This window comes from Triticum aestivum, chromosome 1D (genome assembly GCF_018294505.1).
Source record: "Triticum aestivum cultivar Chinese Spring chromosome 1D, IWGSC CS RefSeq v2.1, whole genome shotgun sequence".
NCBI classification, from domain to species: Eukaryota; Viridiplantae; Streptophyta; class Magnoliopsida; order Poales; family Poaceae; genus Triticum; species Triticum aestivum.
Window position 1 is genome coordinate 138,411,551 of NC_057796.1, and position 19,902 is coordinate 138,431,452.

Consider the following 19,902-nt stretch of genomic DNA (forward strand, 5'->3'; position numbering starts at 1 on the left):
ACCAAGTTTATTCCATGAGTGTCCACCATATCTACCTATATGCGGTATTTACCTGCCATTCCAAGTAAATTTGCATGTGCCAAACTCTAAAACTTCAAATAATAATATGTTTTGTATGCCCGAATCGCTCATGTAGCGACTAGGGGCTGTCAGTATCTTCCATGCTAGGTGGGTTATTCTCACGATGATTGGACTCCGCTCATCATTCACGAGAAAATGGCTGGTAACTGGATGCCCAGTCCTATGATCAAAAGATCAAAAACAAATTCGCAAATAATTTAAACAAACTCCCCCAGAATTGTTGATAGTTGGACGGCACCCGTTGTTTCGAACAAGCCATGGAGTGTGATTGTTGGTGGAGGGGGAGTAAAATCTTTACCTTTCTGTTTGGGAACTGCCTATAATGTATCTAGTATGGAAGATATTGGGAACTCTTGGTCGTTATGTTGACAATGAAAGCATACCTCTCAAAATTATTTTCATCTCTGTTTTAGCTTCGAGCTCTGGCACCTCTGCAAATCCCTGCTTCCCTCTGTGAAGGGCCTATCTTTTACTTTTATGCAAGAGTCAGTAGTATTCCTTTTCATTCCAACCTACTTTTTAGTTGGCAAGCATCATGTGGTGGAGAAAGATCTAAGCATATATGGCCATTCAAATATATTTGATCATGAATTATTATTGTTGACAATTATCTATATGATAAATAAGTTGGGAGGCGAAACATTAAGCCCCTATCTTTCTCTGTGTTCGATGGATGCTATTTGTTCTAAAAATATGCTTTGAGTGGTAGCAATCATGGAAGACTATATGATAGTTGAATATGTGGGATTTGCTAAATCAAAGCTCTTACATAGACCCTTCCTAAAAATAAGATGAATTGCAATTGTTTGATGACCCAGAACTGTTTGTTAGTTTTCAAGAAAGTTTATGATCTATACTTTAACATGTGAATAGCTTGTTACTTGATCATGAGAAGCTTTATGATATGAGCTACTGTTATGACATATAATGATGCTAGAAAAGGTGATTGAAATTATCATTGATCAAACTTGTGCACCTGCTAGCATTCACACTTCATAAATTATTTCTTTTATCATTTACCTACTCAAGGACGAGCAGGAATTAAGCTTGGGGATGCTGATACGTCTCCAATGTATCTATAATTTATGAAATATTCATGCTATTATATTATCCTTCTAGGATGTTTTATATGCATTTATATGCTATTTATATGATTTTTGGGACTAACCTATTAACCTAGAGCCCAGTGCCAGTTTCTGTTTTTTCCTTGTTTTTGAGTATCGCAGAAAAGGAAAACCAAACGGAGTCCAATTGACCTGAAACTTGACGGAGCTTATTTTTGGACCAGAAGATGGCCATGGAGTAAAAGAGTTGGGCCAGAAGAGTCCCGGGCTGCCCACGAGGGTGGGAGGCGCGCCCACCCCCCTGGGCGCGCCCCCCTACCTCGTGGACAGCCCGGAGATCCCCCTGACTTGTTCCCGACGCCAAAAGCTCTTATATATACAGAAACCCCCAGAACATAACCTAGATCGGGAGTTCCGCCACCGCAAGCCTCTGTAGCCACCAAAAACAAACCGGGACCCTGTTCCGGCACCCTGCCAGAGGGGGGATCCCTCACCGGTGGCCATCTTCATCATCCCGACACTCTCCATGACGAGGAGGGAGTAGTTCACCCTCGGGGCTGAGGGTACGTACCAGTAGCCATGTGTTTGATCTCTCTCTATTGTGTTCTTGAGGTGGTACGATCTTGATGTATCGTGAGCTTTGCTATTATAGTTGGATCTTATGATGTTTCTTCCCCTGTACTCTCTTGTAATGGATTGAGTTTTCCCTTTGAAGTTATCTTATCGGATTGAGTCTTTAAGGATTTGAGAACTGTCGGTGTGGAACGACACCTATGGGATCACAAGAATCCCTACTATGATTGCCGGGGCGCAGGGTTGCGTGAAGAGGAGGATTAGTAATCAGCACAAGGATCGTTTACCCAGGTTCGGGCCGCGAGGATGCGTAAAACCCTAGTCCTGCTTTGGTGGATGTATTGAGTGTTCTTGAGATCTCGAACTAGCTACGGTGGTTGTGCCGTTTCAGAGAGCCGAATCCTTCTCCCGTATGCCATGGGCCTCCTTTTATAGTCAAAAGGGGTTGCCACAGTGGCACACAGGAGGTTAAGGCGTACAGTGCTACGAGCTTATCGCTCGTATTACATGACAAGACGCATTTAATGCGCCACTGAGGTGTCCCTTAGCTTTATCGGGGGCGGGAGCGAGGCCCGTCCCATCCGTCGCCGCTCCTCGCTTCGACACGCGCCCTGGCCAGCGACGCATGCGGCGCCATGTAGGCAGGCAGGCAGCTGAGGTGGCGCGGCGATAGGGTCTTCACGAAGCTCTGCATGCCGCCACGCAGGCGCTTGATGAGTTGGCCTGGGAGCTACATGTTGCGACGCAGGTGCCTGCCCAGTTGGTTGGGCTGGCAGCTGCATGCGAACGGTGGTGGAGACTTGGCTGGTGCGGGCCTGGCAGTGGCCCTGCTGGCGTCCTTGGTGAGAGCCTTGCCGGGTGGCCCGGCAAGGGTCTTGCCGTGGCGCGCCGTCGTCCCCGGCAAGGATCTTGCCGGGGGTCTTGTGGTCCTCCTCGGCAAGGATCTTGCCGAGGGTCGTCGTCTTTCAATCCTCGTCTGATCTTCAACATTCCTTGTCTTCACAAAGATCTGCATGCCACCATGGAGGTGCCTCCCGAGCCCTAGTTCCAACGTGGTTGGTTCAGTTGGAACCCGTGGGCTCGAGGATGGCTCACTCCGCTGGTGTGGGCGAGCCACCCCGGCAAGGGCCTTGCCGGGGTCGCTGAGGCTGCCCCCCGGCAAGGATATTGCCGGGGGAACCTGCTTCGCCTCTCTGCTTCTTCGTGGTCTCGGTCTTGGCATTGCTCTGGCTATCTTGGGCTTCGGTTTTACCTTGGTTCACCTCCCCTGCTCTGCTTGGTGTGGCCGCGGGCGCGGCACCGACTGTCCGTGCACAGGTGAAAGGGGTAAAAAGATGTGCCCCTTCTTTTGTACACTGACAGGAGCCCCCGGGCCTGGGCCACACATAAGAGCGACACGTTGTTGGGACAGGCCCAAAACGGTGCGCGGGCAGGCGGGCGGTTTTTACCGCGGTAAAACTTTTCACGCGCTGCGCTTCCCACGACCCGCGTTGAATGCACGACGTGTAGGGGTGTGCGTGACGTGGGCAGCATGCGTGGGGCGGTTTCCGCATGCATGCGTCATATCGTAGTAAATAGGCGGCTCGCGCCTTCCCCATAAAAAGAGGGAGGCGTGGAGGCGTGGCTCATTTACTGCGCGGGGCCGGGTCGCGGTCTTCAAGGCGTCCACACCCACGATCACGGGGTGGGGAGAGGTCGCTCCACCCGTCCCCTCGGTTCTGCACATTCACCACACGTCCTCCATGCACTTGGTGTGGCGAGCAGTGGAGGCGGGAAACCTGTCCGTCGCTGGTTGGGACAACGGGTCGGTCTTGATTCCCTGCGCCCCCGGTGGCTGGATTGGCCAAGCGGGGCGGCCAAGCTCCGGTCCCGTCCCTTTATAAGGAGAGGGAAGAGGGATGGCATCCCACACTCTTCTATTATCTATCTCTTCCTGCTTCTGCTTCTTCCTTCCACCCGCCATGGAGAAGGGGAATCCCGGTCCCTCGACGGTGGCGGCGAGGATCGTCGCTCGACAGCGCGTCCCTCCTCCTCCTGAGCCCGCGGTGGTGGAGCCGGCCGCGAGGAGAAGGGGGAGGGGGCGAGGCCGTTGGTGAGGCGGCAGAGGTCGTGGTGCTCGGGGAAGAGGAGGACGGGGCGGCGCACCGGCCTCGCCCCCGCCAATGATGCCCTTGCCGACGGAGGGCCACATTGAAGACCAGCCCTGCGAGTTCTTCATCAGGCTGCACCGGCCTCCACGTCGTCGTCTTCGTCTCCCCGCCCCGTTTGCTCGGGTGATGGAGCGTGACCTGCCCCAGACCCTCAGGTTGCACATGAGGGGCTGTGGGAATGGGGGCACGCGGGTCGACGTTGACTTCCCGGCTCCTCGGGTCATGTACCTCCGCCGTGGATGGAAGACGTTCGCTCATTCACAGCCTAACGGGAGGGCTCGTCCTCTACTTTAAATTAATGGAGGACGGCCTGCTCTCCATGAAGGTCTTCGCAGAGTTTGGAACTCGCCTGAAGTGCTGCATGGAGAGCTGCTCCGACGGAGACTCCAACGATGGAAGCTCTTCCTCGAGCGAGAGTGACAAGGAGGACAGCGGGGCAGATGACAGGGACGAGTCCGACTAGGCGTCGGACGCCCCGCAGGTGCCCCTTTTGCCTTTTAGCCTTCTTGACCTGCCTCCTGAGGAGAGGGACAAGAAAGGGATTACGGGCATCTCATCTCTTTTTTAGTTTGTAAGCCGGCGGGCCTTCGTAAACTTTAGAACTTGTAATCCCCTTGCTCATGTTTTTATTCCGTATGAACTGTACCTGTATGGGATGTTTTTAATGAAAAAGGTGAAAGGATCGATATAGTTGACTAGGGGGGGGGGTGAATAGGCAACTAACAATTTTTAGCTTTTCTTTACCAAATTAAAGTTTGCATCAAAATAGGTTGTCTAGATATGCAACTAAGTGAGAAACCTATATGATGCAACGACAACAAGCACGCAAGCAAGTACGAGATATAACACAAGTAAACTAGCTAAAGTAAAGGAACGAGATAACCAAGAGTGGAGCCGGTGAAGACGAGGATGTGTTACCGAAGTTCCTTCCTTTTGAGGGGAAGTACATCTCCGTTGGAGCGGTGTGGAGGCACAATGCTCCCCAAGAAGCCACAAGGGCCACCGTATTCTCCTCACGCCATCACACGATGCAAGATGCCGTGATTCCACTATTGGTGCCCTTGAAGGCGGCGACCGGACCTTTACAAACAAGGTTGGGGCAATCTCCACAACTTAATTGGAGGCTCCCAACGACACCACAAAGCTTCACCACAATGGACTATGGCTCCGCGGTGACCTCAACCGTCTAGGGTGCTCAAACACCCAAGAGTAACAAGATCCTCTAGGGATAAGTGGGGGAATCAAATTTCTCTTGGTGGATGTGTAGATCGTGGCCTTCTCAACCAATCCCAAGCAAATCAACAAGTTTGATTGGCTAGGGAGAGAGATCGGGCGAAAATGGAGCTTGGAGCAACAATGGAGCTTTTTGGGGGAAGAGGTGAAGTCAACTTTGGGGAAGAAGACCCCTTTATATAGTGGGGGGAACAAACCAACCGTTACCCCCCTTCTGCCCCGAGGAGAGCGGTAGTACCGCTGTGCCAGCGGTACTACCGCTTGCCACTATAAGCGGTACTACCGCTACACAACGCGGTACTACCGCTTGGCCCACAGTGGTACTACCGCTTCGGCCACGGTGTAAGGCCGGAGATGAGGAAGATCTTCGGGTGGGATTGCTTCTTGGATGATGAAGAGAGCATTCTCATTGAATTGATGATCCACAACTTCTCTAGGAGTGAAGTTACTTCGGTCATGCGGATATAAACCTTCTTCAATGATTCTCCAAAGGTTAGTGTTCACATGATTTAAATTACGCTTAAAACGATAGACCCAAGAATCAAAATCTACATTCTTCTCAATCTTGGGGGCCGGGCCGGCATGATTCAAATGAGTGGAAGGGAGCGGTCCACCATAGACAGGTGGAGGTTCCACATGGGCAAAGATGTCGGTCCCATTTTTATCACTAGAACAAGGAGCCTTCTCGCTCGAAGCTTCCCCCTTGTCGGAGGTAGCATCCGTCACCTTGTTAGCGGGATCACCCACTTTCAACGGTGCGGTGGTAAGTTTAAGCCCTTCTAAGAATTTATTCAACATGCTTTCGACCTTGGTCGTCATGGAGGTTTTCAATGTGTCCAACGCCACATTGAATTCCTCACGAGAGACCGCGGTTCCCCCATCTCCCGTAGACGAGACTGGATTCTCACCGGAGTGCTCCTCCGCACCGTCTACGACGTCAACCATACTCTTTGGACGGTAAAGTCCTTAATAAAGAGACGAGGCTCTGATACCAATTGAAAGGATCGATATAGTTGACTAGAGGGGGGGTGAATAGGCAACTAACAATTTTTAGCTTTTCTTTACCAAATTAAACTTTGCATCAAAATAGGTTGTCTAGATATGCAACTAAGTGAGCAACCTATATGATGCAACGACAACAAGCACGCAAGCAAGTAAGAGATATAACACAAGTAAACTAGCTAAAGTAAAGGAACGAGATAACCAAGAGTGGAGCCGGTGAAGACGAGGATGTGTTACCGAAGTTCCTTCCTTTTGAGGGGAAGTACGTCTCCGTTGGAGCGGTGTGGAGGCACAATGCTCCCCAAGAAGCCACAAGGGCCACCGTATTCTCCTCACGCCCTCACACAATGCGAGATGCCGTGATTCCACTATTGGTGCCCTTGAAGGCGGCGACCGAACCTTTACAAACAAGGTTGGGGCAATCTCCACAACTTAATTGGAGGCTCCCAACGACACCACAAAGCTTCACCACAATGGACTATGGCTCCGCGGTGACCTCAACCGTCTAGGGTGCTCAAACACCCAAGAGTAACAAGATCCGCTAGAGATAAGTGGGGGGAATCAAATTTCTCTTGGTGGAAGTGTAGATCGTGGCCTTCTCAACCAATCCCGAGCAAATCAACAAGTTTGATTGGCTAGGGAGAGAGATCGGGGGAAAATGGAGCTTGGAGCAACAATGGAGCTTTTTGGGGGAAGAGGTGAAGTCAACTTTGGGGAAGAAGACCCCTTTATATAGTGGGGGGAACAAACCAACCGTTACCCCCCTTCTGCCCCGAGGAGAGCGGTAGTACCGCTGTGCCAGCGGTACTACCGCTTGGCCCACAGCAGTACTACCGCGGAGGGAGGGCGGTACTACCGCACAGGAGCGGTACTACGGCCCCCCACAGCCGCGGCCAGTACCGTAAAACCCGACACGAAAAAGGAGCCCTCGAATCGAGGCGGTACTAGCACGAGACCACCGCGGTACTACGGCTTGGGGCCACTAGCGGTACTACTGCTCTGGAGCGGTACTACCGCAGCCAGAGCGGTACTACCGCTTGTGGCACCCAAGCGGTACTACCGCTCCGTCCCGCGGTACTACCGCTGGGACCAGAGTTAGTACACACATGGGGGCTACTAGCGGTACTACTGCTCTGGGCGGTACTACCGCTCCGGAGCGGTACTACCGCTTGTAGCACCCAAGCGGTACTACCGCTCTGGCCCGCGGTACTACCGCTGGGACCAGAGAGGGCACAAAGAGAGGAGAACCAAGCCCATCATCAAAACGGAAAGGCTCGGAGGGAGGGGCAAAGGAAGTGTACGTGATGATTCCGCCCTAGCCTTTCCAAAGCGGACCCCCTCTTGATAGTACGGTGATCCCTATGAAACTAGTCCACCAAACTAATTCGAAAGGACTACACCGTCTTTGCTTTTAAGCTCCGAGGGGAGGAAATCGTCTCGTGCCAAAAGGATGAATCTCTGAAAAACACTCAACGCACACGATTAGTCCGCAAAAGCATTGTCATCAATCACCAAAACATCTTAGGGATAAATATGCCCTTACAATCTCCCCCTTTTTGGTGGATTGATGACAATACGGGATTTGCACAACTGGGAAAAAAAACAAAGGACATAAGCAAATCCCAAATCTCTAAAATATAGATGGGCTCCCCCTAGATGTGTGCCATCAAGATAAGTGCTTTGAACTGCACGACACACATACTAGGATCAACACTCCCCCTGTATTTTAGAGACCAACAACCTAAGCGAGATACAAGATAGCAGGATATATAACATAATGAAGCATATAACTCATGAGATATCAAATGACTAGAGACAAAGATAAAGATATGATAATGATAGGGTAGCATATGTCTCACACCATATGACTCGAACTAAAGTCTCACTGAACACAAAACCAAGCAAAGCACAAGGTCCAAGCAAAGCACAAAGTAGCACATAACGAAAGCACAAAGGCAAAGACACACTCGCAACACAACGACGCAAATCCCTAAACTCTCTCCCCCTTTGGCATCGAGACACCAAAAGGGGCAAAGAGCTACCCTACGGCTCCAGGTGAGAGCATGCTGAGGATCTCGAACATCAGGACTCTGCGTGATCATCTGCACTGCCGTCCTCGCCCGGAAACTGCTCGGCATCTGAGTCGGTCCACGGACAGTTCTGCTGGACCCACTCCTCCTCCTCAGTAATCTGACCCTCAGAGCCGCTGGTGACTGTCGCACCCATCTGACGCATCAGCTCCTTGTGACGTCCTCTTGCCTTCTTCTCAGCCACATGAGTCATGTACTGACCATGAGACTCCATGCAGAACAGCTTCTTCATCTTGCGTTTGAGCTTCTTTGCCCAAGAGGGCTCTGCTGCAGAAGGCTCTGTCCCAGGAGGCACATAATCCTCATCATCATCACCGGCATCAGCCTCGTCCTCGGTCTCCATGGCAGCAGCAGAAGATGGAGCTCCAGATCTACCCCAATTATCCTTCTTCCTCAGACGCTTGATCTCATGAGAGACCAACTCTCCAGTTTCCAGCTGCTCCTCAGGATAGGTATGTCTCCAGGCCCTCTCAATAAGCAACATGATGAACGGACCATAAATTGGGCACTTGCGCTCAGAAACAGCCGCCAGAAGCTCAGACCACATGACGTGAGAGATGTCCAGGGACTCGCCGGTGTTTGCGTCCTTCTCACGCTGGCAGAAGAGAAGCATGTCCACAAGGTAAGAGTGTACCATGTCCAGATTCCCAATACGAGGGAAGAGAGTCTCGCGGAAGATACGGTGAAGGATGTCCAGATAGGTAGACAACTCATAGGTTTCCTTCCTGGTCTCAGGGTGGACCTTCCGAGTACAGTAGGGCCAGAGGGCTTGCTTGTGAGTGGAGGTGACATTTTGGTGAGGACGAAAACCAACTGGAGTCTCGAGCCCTTGATCTTCCACCTCAAGCAGCCCCATGAAGGCCTGCCACTTGACAGCTAGCACCTTTCCATTTGTCATCCAAGTCAGAGTCCTGTCTGCATCAGTTCCTAGGTGAACAGTGGCAAAGAACTGTGCCAGCAAATCTGCATCAAAGTCCTTGTTGAACTGCATGATCCTGAGAATGTTCAACTGAGAGCACATCTGAAGGGCATCACCAAAGTACTCAAGGTCCTTCTCCATAGCATCCGTGTTGATGGAATGAACATTGACAAAGAGGTTCTTCTTAGCCTTGATCACATCAAAGTATGTGGCATACTGAAACCGGTTCCAGAACGGGCGATTGACAAGATTGGGTTCTTGGTCTTCCTCATAGGGGTTGCGCCGACGCCTGTCCCAGAATTCCTTGCTAGACATCTCAGTCACTTTCTTGCCACTTGGCTTCGGTCGGCTGGCAATCTTCTTCTTGCGAGGAGGATTAGCACTTGAGGAAGCACCCCCTGCCGGCTGTGGAGCACTGGAAGAACCACCTGCAGTCTCAGATGAGCGGTACCGCTTCGACGTTGAACGCCCGGGGTTGACACGGCGGACTTGCTGCTCAGGATGTTCATCACCTGGAACCAAACACACGGACACAAGAAACAACCAGAAGGAACGATCAAAACCAAATAAACACAACAAAGATGGATCAACATGTGGTAGGAAACAATGGAACTGGGCATCCAGCGGTAGTACCGTGCCTGCTCAGCGGTAGTACCGCTTAGCCACATAAGCGTAGTACCGCTCCATGGAGCGGTAGTACCGCTCCAGCGGTAGTACCGTGCCAGATGGGTGGTAGTACCGCCCGAGACGGGGCACGGTGGATCCCTACTGCCGTGGTCAGATCCGGCACTACCGGGGATGCCAAATTCAAAAATAAACCTACCAAACATCAATCCAAAGAGTCTAGTTGCCTTCTCCAACCTACTCAAGCCTAGATTTGGCCAAAAATCTAGAGATGCAACTACTATTGCCCCTAAAACGCGAGAGCTGAAAACTAGACAAGAAGAGAAGAGGAACGGGGGCAATACCGGCATCCATGGCAAGAGGACGAGGTGGGGATCGACTCCACCGAAGGAAATGGAGAGGAACGGTCCGGAGACGGAGGGCCGCCGGAGCCTTCCCGCGGCGAGATGGCGCTGGAGAGAGAGGAAGAGGAACCAGGGGACGAAGCAAATGGGTATGGGGTGGAGGAAACCACCCCTGCCCACGACTTAACCCCCTGGCCCCGCCCCTCAGCGGTAGTACCGTCGTGAGGGGCGGTAGTACCGCTTAGCCGTATAAGCGGTAGTACCGCTCCTGCACAACGGTAGTACCGCCCAGCGCAACTCAAACCAGACTCAACACATATGGTGCAAAACGAAAGACGGGAAACACCGGCAAGAAGACCAACAAGAGCACTAGCAAGAGAACAAGAATCACACGCCTCTATACGAGAGGGCGGTGGCCGAGGCCACCTATGTTTGAGTCACTTGGTATGGCACCGCGAAGAATTATCCTTGGGCCCATGACCAAAGCTCGTCTTTGAAGCACAAGTACCATCAAAAATGGCTAATGTGAAAGAGTGATATCAGTTTATGCATTGTGGGGGGAGGGAAAGTTCATTGAGAGAACAACACTCCCCCTACGTCCATGCCTACACCTAGACAAGAAAGCACAATGAATGTGAGGGGTGTGCAAAGGTTCAAACCACATTGCTCGAATCAATGATATTTAGCTCATGCCTTAACTCGCGAAATCTTGCTTCATCCAATGGCTTCGTGAAAATATCTGCAAGGTTATCATGAGTGTTGACATAGTTGAGCTCGATCTCCCCTCGCCTAATATGATCCCGGATGAAGTGATACCGAATCTCAATATGCTTTGTCTTGAAGTGTTGCACCGGGTTGAGAGAAATCTTGATAGCACTTTCATTGTCACACCAAAGAGGCACTTTGTCACAAATGACACCGTAATCCTTTAAAGTTTGCCTCATCCATAAGAGTTGTGCACAACAACTTCCGGCCGCCACATACTCCGCTTCGGTGGACGAGAGAGACACACAACTTTGCTTTTTAGAAGACCAACTTACCAAAGAGCAACCAAGAAATTGGCACCCTCCGGAAGTGGACTTCCTATCCACTTTGTCTCCCGCCCAATCGGAGTCCGAATAACCTACAAGCTTGAAGTTTGCTCCTCTTGGGTACCATAGGCCAAAGTTTGGGGTATGAGCCAAATATCGAAAGATTCGCTTGACCGCCACAAAGTGGCTTTCCTTAGGTGCGGCTTGAAACCGTGCACATATTCCCACACTCAACATGATATCCGGTCTAGATGCACAAAGGTAAAGCAAGGATCCAATCATAGAGCGATATACCTTTTGATCCACCGCTTTACCATTGGGATCAATGTCAAGTTGGCACTTGGTGGGCATTGGAGTGGAAGCCGGCTTGACATCACTTAGCTTGAATCTCTTTAGCATGTCTTGAGTGTATTTGGCTTGGTTGATGAAGGTTCCTTCTCTTCTTTGTTTGATTTCGAATCCGAGAAAGAACTTCAACTCTCCCATCATAGACATCTTGAACTTTGAGGTCATGAGAGCGGCAAATTCTTCATTGAAAGCTTTGTTAGGGGAACCAAAAATAATATCATCAACATATAGTTGGCACACAAACAACTCCCCTTTGACCTTCTTAGTAAAAAGAGTGGGGTCGATTTTCCTGATTTCGAATCCACGATCTTGTAACAACTCCGTAAGATGCTCATACCACGCACGTGGGGCTTGTTTAAGGCCATAGAGCGCCTTGTGGAGTTGATACACATGATCGGGGAAATAGGGATCTTCGAACCCGGGGGGTTGTTTGACATATACCAACTCATTTATGGGACCATTAAGAAAAGCACTCTTCACATCCATTTGTTGCAAAGTGAAATTATGATGAGAAGCATAAGCAATCAACAAATGAATAGATTCAAGGCGAGCAACGGGGGCAAAGGTTTCACCGTAGTCGATACCCTCGACTTGGGAGTAGCCTTGTGCCACCAAACGAGCCTTGTTGCGAACAATGATTCCATGAGCGTCTTGCTTGTTCTTGAATATCCACTTGGTTCCAATGACATTATGATTCCCGGTTGGCCTTGGCACTAACTTCCACACTTGGTTATGTTCGAAGTTGTTGAGTTCTTCATGCATGGCGTTGAGCCAATCCGGGTCCTCAAGCGCTTCATAAACCTTTTGGGGTTCGACACAAGAAACAAACGCATGATGTTCACAATAGTTTGCTAATTGTCTACGAGTGCTTACCCCCTTTCTTAGGCTTCCAACCACATTCTCCATGAGATGACCTTTGGTGGTGAGCTTGGAAGCGATCTTAGCGGCACGACGCTCCAATTCCTCCTCGGAAGTGAAGTGAGGAGGGGTTACTTGATCATCTTGAGTGTCGTCTTGAGCTTGTTCTTGATCTTGAACTAGCTCGAGGGGAAGAACTTGACCTTGGGCATCATTTGGTGGATCACCACCATCTTGAGGTTGATCTTGCCCTTGATCTTGTTCATGAGGTTGAGGGCCTTCACTTTGTTCTTCGGAAGCGTGTGGGTCTTGGGTTGGTGATGGCTCCACTTGAGTGGAGCATTGTCCTTCTCCTTCGGCCACAAGGGGTTCCTCAATGGGTAGGATATATCCAATACCCATTCTTCTTATGGCTTGGGGAGGAATTTCATCACCTACATCACAAGTACCACTTTGCTCCACTTGGGAGCCGTTATTTTCATCAAACTCCACGTTACACGTCTCCTCAATAAGTCCCGTGGACTTATTGAGAACACGGTAAGCATGGGAGTTTGTAGCATAACCAACAAATATGCCCTCATGAGCTCTAGTCTCAAATTTAGACAAACGAACACCTTTCTTGAGAATGAAACACTTACACCCGAACACCCGAAAGTACTTGAGGTTGGGCTTGTTACCGGTGAGGATCTCATATGGAGTCTTGTTCAAGCCTTTGCAAAGATAGAGCCGATTTGAAGCATGACACGCGGTGTTGATGGCTTCGGCCCAAAAGTTGTATGGAGACTTGAACTCCGCCATCATGGTCCTTGCCGCATCCATCAACGTCCGGTTCTTCCTCTCCGCAACACCATTTTGTTGAGGGGTGTAAGGTGCGGAATATTGATGCTTGATCCCCTCATCACTGAGAAACTCATCCAAGGTGTAGTTCTTGAACTCGGTGCCGTTGTCACTTCTTATTGTCAAGATCTTTGCATTGTGTTGACGTTGGGCTTCATTTGCAAAGTCAATGACAGTTTGTTGGGTCGCACTCTTCCTCTTGAAGAAATACACCCACGTGTATCTAGAATAGTCATCCACGATTACCAAGCAATACTTTCTACCCCCAGGACTATCAAAGGATGGAGGCCCAAAGAGATCCAAATGAAGGAGCTCCAATGGCCTCTTCGAGTAAATAAGAGTCGTGGGAGGGTGAGCCTTCTCATGAAGCTTTCCTTTGATACATGCACTGCAAGCACGATCTTTGGCAAAACTAACGTTCGTTAGTCCACGGACATGGTCCCCCTTGAGAAGACTTTGCAAAGATCTCATATTGGCATGGGCTAAACGGCGATGCCAAAGCCACCCCACGTCAACTTTAGCCATTAGGCATGTCGCGGTCTTAGTGGGTTGCTCCGAAAAGTTAATCACATAAAGACCGTTCTCGACATGCCCAACAAAGGCTACCTTAAGAGTCTTGCTCCACAAGAGGGCCACGGTATCAATATCAAAGAAAGTGGCAAAGCCCATGATAGCAAGTTGACGAACGGAAAGTAAATTGTATGAAAGGGACTCAACTAGCATGACCTTCTCGATCGTGAGATCATGAGAAATGACAACTTTGCCGAGTCCCAATACCTTAGAAGACGAGGCATCACCCCACTCGACATTGATGGGCATAGATGGAATCTTGTGCACGTCCACCACCAAGTCCTTGCTTTCGGTCATATGATTTGTAGCTCCACTATCGAGCAACCATGATCCCCCACCGGAAGCAAACACCTACAAGAGATCAATGCTTGGTTTTAGGTACCCATTTTGTAATGGGTCCTTTGATGTTAGCAACAAGGGTCTTAGGAACCCAAATAGACCATTCAATGTACTCATGAGGAGAACCAACGAATTTGGCATAAACATGCCCATCACTAGCACGGCATAACACATAAGAAGGATTAAAGTCGCCGGCTTTGTTGGAAGGAGTGGCATTGCTCTTCTTGACACCGCCACCCTTCACATTGTTCTTCTTCTCCTTGGAAGCACCCTCTCCCTCCTTCACAAAAGTTTGCTTGAGAGGAGGAGGTCGCTTGGTCTTGTCATTCTTCTTCTTATTCTTGGGATTGGGTGCGAACCCAATCCCCTCCTTGGCCACAACTTCCTTTTGATTGCTCAAGAGGTTGTTGAGGTTCTTCTCACCTTGTATGCATGACACAAGGCCTTTCTCAAGTTGCTCCTTCAACTTAGCATTCTCCTCAACAAGATGCACATGCTCACAACACGGGTTAGTAGCATTTGCATTATCAATTAACACCATATGAGGAAAGGTGGCTTTCTCCTTTGTTAGCTTCACTTGGAGTTGATCATGAGACTCCTTGAGGCTAGCATGAACACCCTTCAAGACTTTGTGAGCGTTGTCGAGAATGCCAAACTCCTCTTTGAGTCTAGCAAGATCAACCCCAAGTTTTGCCTTCTCGGAGTTTAGCACATGAGACACAACAAGAGCATGATCAAGATCTTTCTTTAACTTAGCATGATCATCACTGTATGACTCCTCAAGAGCCAAATGAAGACCACACTCTTCGTCAAGAGCATTGGAAAGATCCGAGATCTCATCGGCATAGTCACGACTATGCCCCTCCATCTTAGAGATGGTATCTTCGTGAGCCTCGATCATGTCATTGGCTTCACCAAGTTGTTCCAAGAGAGCAACGAAGTGCTTCTTGGATTTACCCTTGAGTTTACCCATAAAGATCTCAAACTCATTTTCCTCCACATTTGTCCCCTCATGTTCATCAATGCTATCCGTCGAAGAAGGATGATTAATGATGGTAGTTTTGATGTTGGAGGTTACCTTATTGGTGGCTTTATCCATGAGGCACTTGGCGGTGATGTTCTCATTGGGTGAGTCGAAGAGGGACACCCGTGGAGTCTTCGCAATGGCAACGGAGGCCATGGCAACCAACTCACTATCTTCATCATTGTCATCATCCTCATTGTACTCTTCTTGAACCACCAACGCCTTGGGAGGAGTCTTCTTGGTGAAGTTGCTCTTGTTGGGGAACGACTTGGCCTTGTCTTTTCTAATGAGCTTGCCACCATTGTCTTCCCTCTTCTCGTAAGGGCACTCCGCAACAAAGTGGCTCACATTGCCACAATTGAAGCAAGTCCTCATCCGTTGCTTGCCCTTTGCGCCACTTGAGTTGCTTTTGTTGAAGTTTGGCCTCGTGTTCTTCTTGCTCCAAAATTGCCTTGAAGCAAGAGCCATGTGTTCATGATAGGCATACTTCGTATCTTCGAGGTTGCCCTCCTCTTCTTCCTCTTCATCCTCTTCCTCCATACTAACCTTGGCCTTAGAGCAAGGTTGGGCTTCTTTATTCTTTGAGAGCGAAGAACCTCATTGTCGGCGGTCTTGTCCAAGATGCTCATAGCAACAAACTCATCCAACACTTCACTTGATGACAAGGTGTGGAAGTCCGGCCTTTGATGAATTACGGAGGACATGGCTTTGTGGTAGGGCATCATTGCCTTGAGGAATTTGCGCTTGATCCAATTGTCATCCGTGTCCTTACTTCCATGATCTCGGAGAGAGACCGCGAGTTTGGTTACTCTCCGAAAAAGCTCACGAGGTTCTTCATCTTCTTTCATTGCAAACTCGTCGGCTTCATCTTGCACCACTTCATAGTTGGAGCGTTGAATGCTTGCGCTTCCCCGATAGAGGGAAACAACTTGGAGCCAAGCATGTTTGGCCACGGTGTAAGGCCGGAGATGAGGAAGATCTTCGGGTGGGATTGCTTCTTGGATGATGAAGAGAGCATTCTCATTGAATTGATGATCCACAACTTCTCTAGGAGTGAAGTTACTTCGGTCATGCGGATATAAACCTTCTTCAATGATTCTCCAAAGGTTAGTGTTCACATGATTTAAATGACGCTTAAAACGATAGACCCAAGAATCAAAATCTACATTCTTCTCAATCTTGGGGGCCGGGCCGGCATGATTCAAATGAGTGGAAGGGAGCGGTCCACCATAGACAGGTGGAGGTTCCACATGGGCAAAGATGCCGGTCCCATTTTTATCACTAGAACAAGGAGCCTTCTCGCTCGAAGCTTCCCCCTTGTCGGAGGTAGCATCCGTCACCTTGTTAGCGGGATCACCCACTTTCAACGGTGCGGTGGTAAGTTTAAGCCCTTCTAAGAATTTATTCAACATGCTTTCGACCTTGGTCATCATGGAGGTTTTCAATGTGTCCAACGCCACATTGAATTCCTCACGAGAGACCGCGGTTCCCCCATCTCCCGTAGACGAGACTGGATTCTCACCGGAGTGCTCCTCCGCACCGTCTACGACGTCAACCATACTCTTTGGACAGTAAAGTCCTTAATAAAGAGACGAGGCTCTGATACCAATTGAAAGGATCGATATAGTTGACTAAAGGGGGGGTGAATTGGCAACTAACAATTTTTAGCTTTTCTTTACCAAATTAAAGTTTGCATCAAAATAGGTTGTCTAGATATGCAACTAAGTGAGCAACCTATATGATGCAACGACAACAAGCACGCAAGCAAGTACGAGATATAACACAAGTAAACTAGCTAAAGTAAAGGAACGAGATAACCAAGAGTGGAGCCGGTGAAGACGAGGATGTGTTACCGAAGTTCCTTCCTTTTGAGGGGAAGTACGTCTCCGTTGGAGCGGTGTGGAGGCACAATGCTCCCCAAGAAGCCACAAGGGCCGTCGTATTCTCCTCACGCCCTCACACGATGCGAGATGCCGTGATTCCACTATTGGTGCCCTTGAAGGCGGCGACCGGACCTTTACAAACAAGGTTGGGGCAATCTCCACAACTTAATTGGAGGCTCCCAACGACACCACAAAGCTTCACCACAATGGACTATGGCTCCGCGGTGACCTCAACCGTCTAGGGTGCTCAAACACCCAAGAGTAACAAGACCCGCTAGGGATAAGTGGGGGGAATCAAATTTCTCTTGGTGGAAGTGTAGATCGTGGCCTTCTCAACCAATCCCAAGCAAATCAACAAGTTTGATTGGCTAGGGAGAGAGATCGGGTGAAAATGGAGCTTGGAGCAACAATGGAGCTTTTTGGGGGAAGAGGTGAAGTCAACTTTGGGGAAGAAGACCCCTTTATATAGTGGGGGGAACAAACCAACAGTTACCCCCCTTCTGCCCCGAGGAGAGCGGTAGTACCGCTGTGCCAGCGGTACTACCGCTTGCCACTATAAGCGGTACTACCGCTACACAACGCGGTACTACCGCTTGGCCCACAGCGGTACTACCGCGGAGGGAGGGCGGTACTACCGCACAGGAGCGGTACTACGGCCCCCCACAGCCGCGGCCAGTACCGTAAAACCCGACACGAAAAAGGAGCCCTCGAATCGAGGCGGTACTAGCACGAGACCACCGCGGTACTACGGCTTGGGGCCACTAGCGGTACTACTGCTCTGGAGCGGTACTACCACACCCAGAGTGGTACTACCGCTTGTGGCACCCAAGCGGTACTACCGCTCCGTCCCGTGGTACTACCGCTGGGACCAGAGTTAGTACCCACATGGGGGCTACTAGCGGTACTACTGCTCTGGGCGGTACTACCGCTCCGGAGCGGTACTACCGCTTGTAGCACCCAAGCGGTACTACCGCTCTGGCCCGCGGTACTACCGCAGGAACCAGAGAGGGCACAAAGAGAGGAGAACCAAGCCCATCATCAAAACGGAAAGGCTCGGAGGGAGGGGCAAAGGAAGTGTACGTGATGATTCCGCCCTAGCCTTTCCAAAGCGGACCCCCTCTTGATAGTACGGTGATCCCTATGAAACTAGTCCACCAAACTAATTCGAAAGGACTACACCGTCTTCGCTTTTAAGCTCCGAGGGGAGGAAATCGTCTCGTGCCAAAAGGATGAATCTCTGAAAAACACTCAACGCACACGATTAGTCCGCAAAAGCATTGTCATCAATCACCAAAACATCTTAGGGATAAATATGCCCTTACAAAAGGGATGTTTGCCGGGTTTTTCGTTCGCAGGTAGACCCTGCGACAAGGAGCGAATCCTTGTTACTATTTAAGATAAACGTTTTTCGCCCGGCAACAGGCCTTGCCGTCCCTCCCACTTCGATCGACCATTCTCGCGCTTTTGGCGGAGGCAGGGATGAAGTGGGCTTAGGCTCCTCGTTCTATCTCCTCGCCGCCGCAGCTACAACCAAATCCGGACCCAGGAGATAATCCTTAGGTATAGAAAAAAGGGGAGCACGGTAGCTCGGAGATAAAACGAGGTTTCACATGCCCCAGTTCCGTTCCGAAATGCATGACAGAGGATGAAAGACTTATCTGGATCGGCAGCCCCCGGCAACCTTGTCTTGCCGCGGTTGGATCCTTGTACTTGCATCCCCCGGCAACTCTGGTTTACCGGGGTTGGGACGCCGGTCCATTCCCTTTCTTCCAAGTAGCTCAGCAGAAGTGCTCATGTGCCCTGTGAACCAAAGGAGGACAGAAAAGAACAGAAAGACGCGTACTCGACCTCTAGGCTAGGGGTTAGTCACCGCTAAGCACTATCAACCCTAACCAAGGAAGAGACTCAACCTAGCATGCATGCTATAACTTAGGGCGCCAGCGCTTCATTTATTTGTGCTCAGGGTCTGCGCCTGGCTTTGTACAAAGGGTTACATGCCTTGCCGGCAAGGCTTGTACAAAAGGTGGCTTGTCGGGGGGGCCGGCAAGCTGCGCCTTATGGGTAAAACTTGCGAAGATGCTCGATGTTCCAGGAGTTGCTCACTGGAATGGCATCTTCGGTCTTGAGGCGGACTGTGCCGGGCCTGGTGACTCGTATTACCCGATAAGGGCCTTCCCACTTCGGCGTCAACTTGTTGGAATTCTTGGCCGACTGAACGCGCCAAAGAACAAGGTCGCCTTCCTCAAAGCTCCGGGCATGAACCTTGCGGCTATGGTAGCGGCGCAAGGCTTGCTGGTAGCGTGCTGCTCTCGCAGCCGCCCGAAGACGGTCTTCCTCAAGGAGCGTCGCGTCATCTTGCCGCAACTGCTCTTGCTCAAGCTCATCATAAGCGAGTACTCGAGGTGACCTGTATATGAGTTCCGTGGGGAGAATTGCCTCCGCCCCATATACTAGGGCAAAGGGTGTCTGACCGGTGGCTCGATTTGGCGACGTCCTGATCGACCAAAGAACCGCCGGCAACTCATCAATCCAGCGCCTTCCGCTCTTGTGCAGCCTGTCAAAGGTCTTCGTTTTCAGGCCTCGCAACACTTCAGCATTCGCCCTCTCTGCTTGGCCGTTGCTCCAGGGGTGTGCCATGGAAGCAAAACAGACCTTGCTGCCGAGGTCTTGAATGTACTGCATGAAAGTGTGGCATGTGAACTGCGTGCCGTTGTCGGTGATGACTCTGTTTGGCACACCAAAATGGCAGACTAGTCCTTTGAAGAACTTGACGGCTGACTGTGTTGTCACCTTCCTCACTGGTTCCACCTCTGGCCACTTTGTGAACTTGTCGATTGCAACGTACAAGTACTCAAAGCCCCGACAGCACGGGGGAAGGGGCCCAGTATGTTGAGCCCCCAGACCGAGAATGGCCAGTAGAGAGGGATTGTTT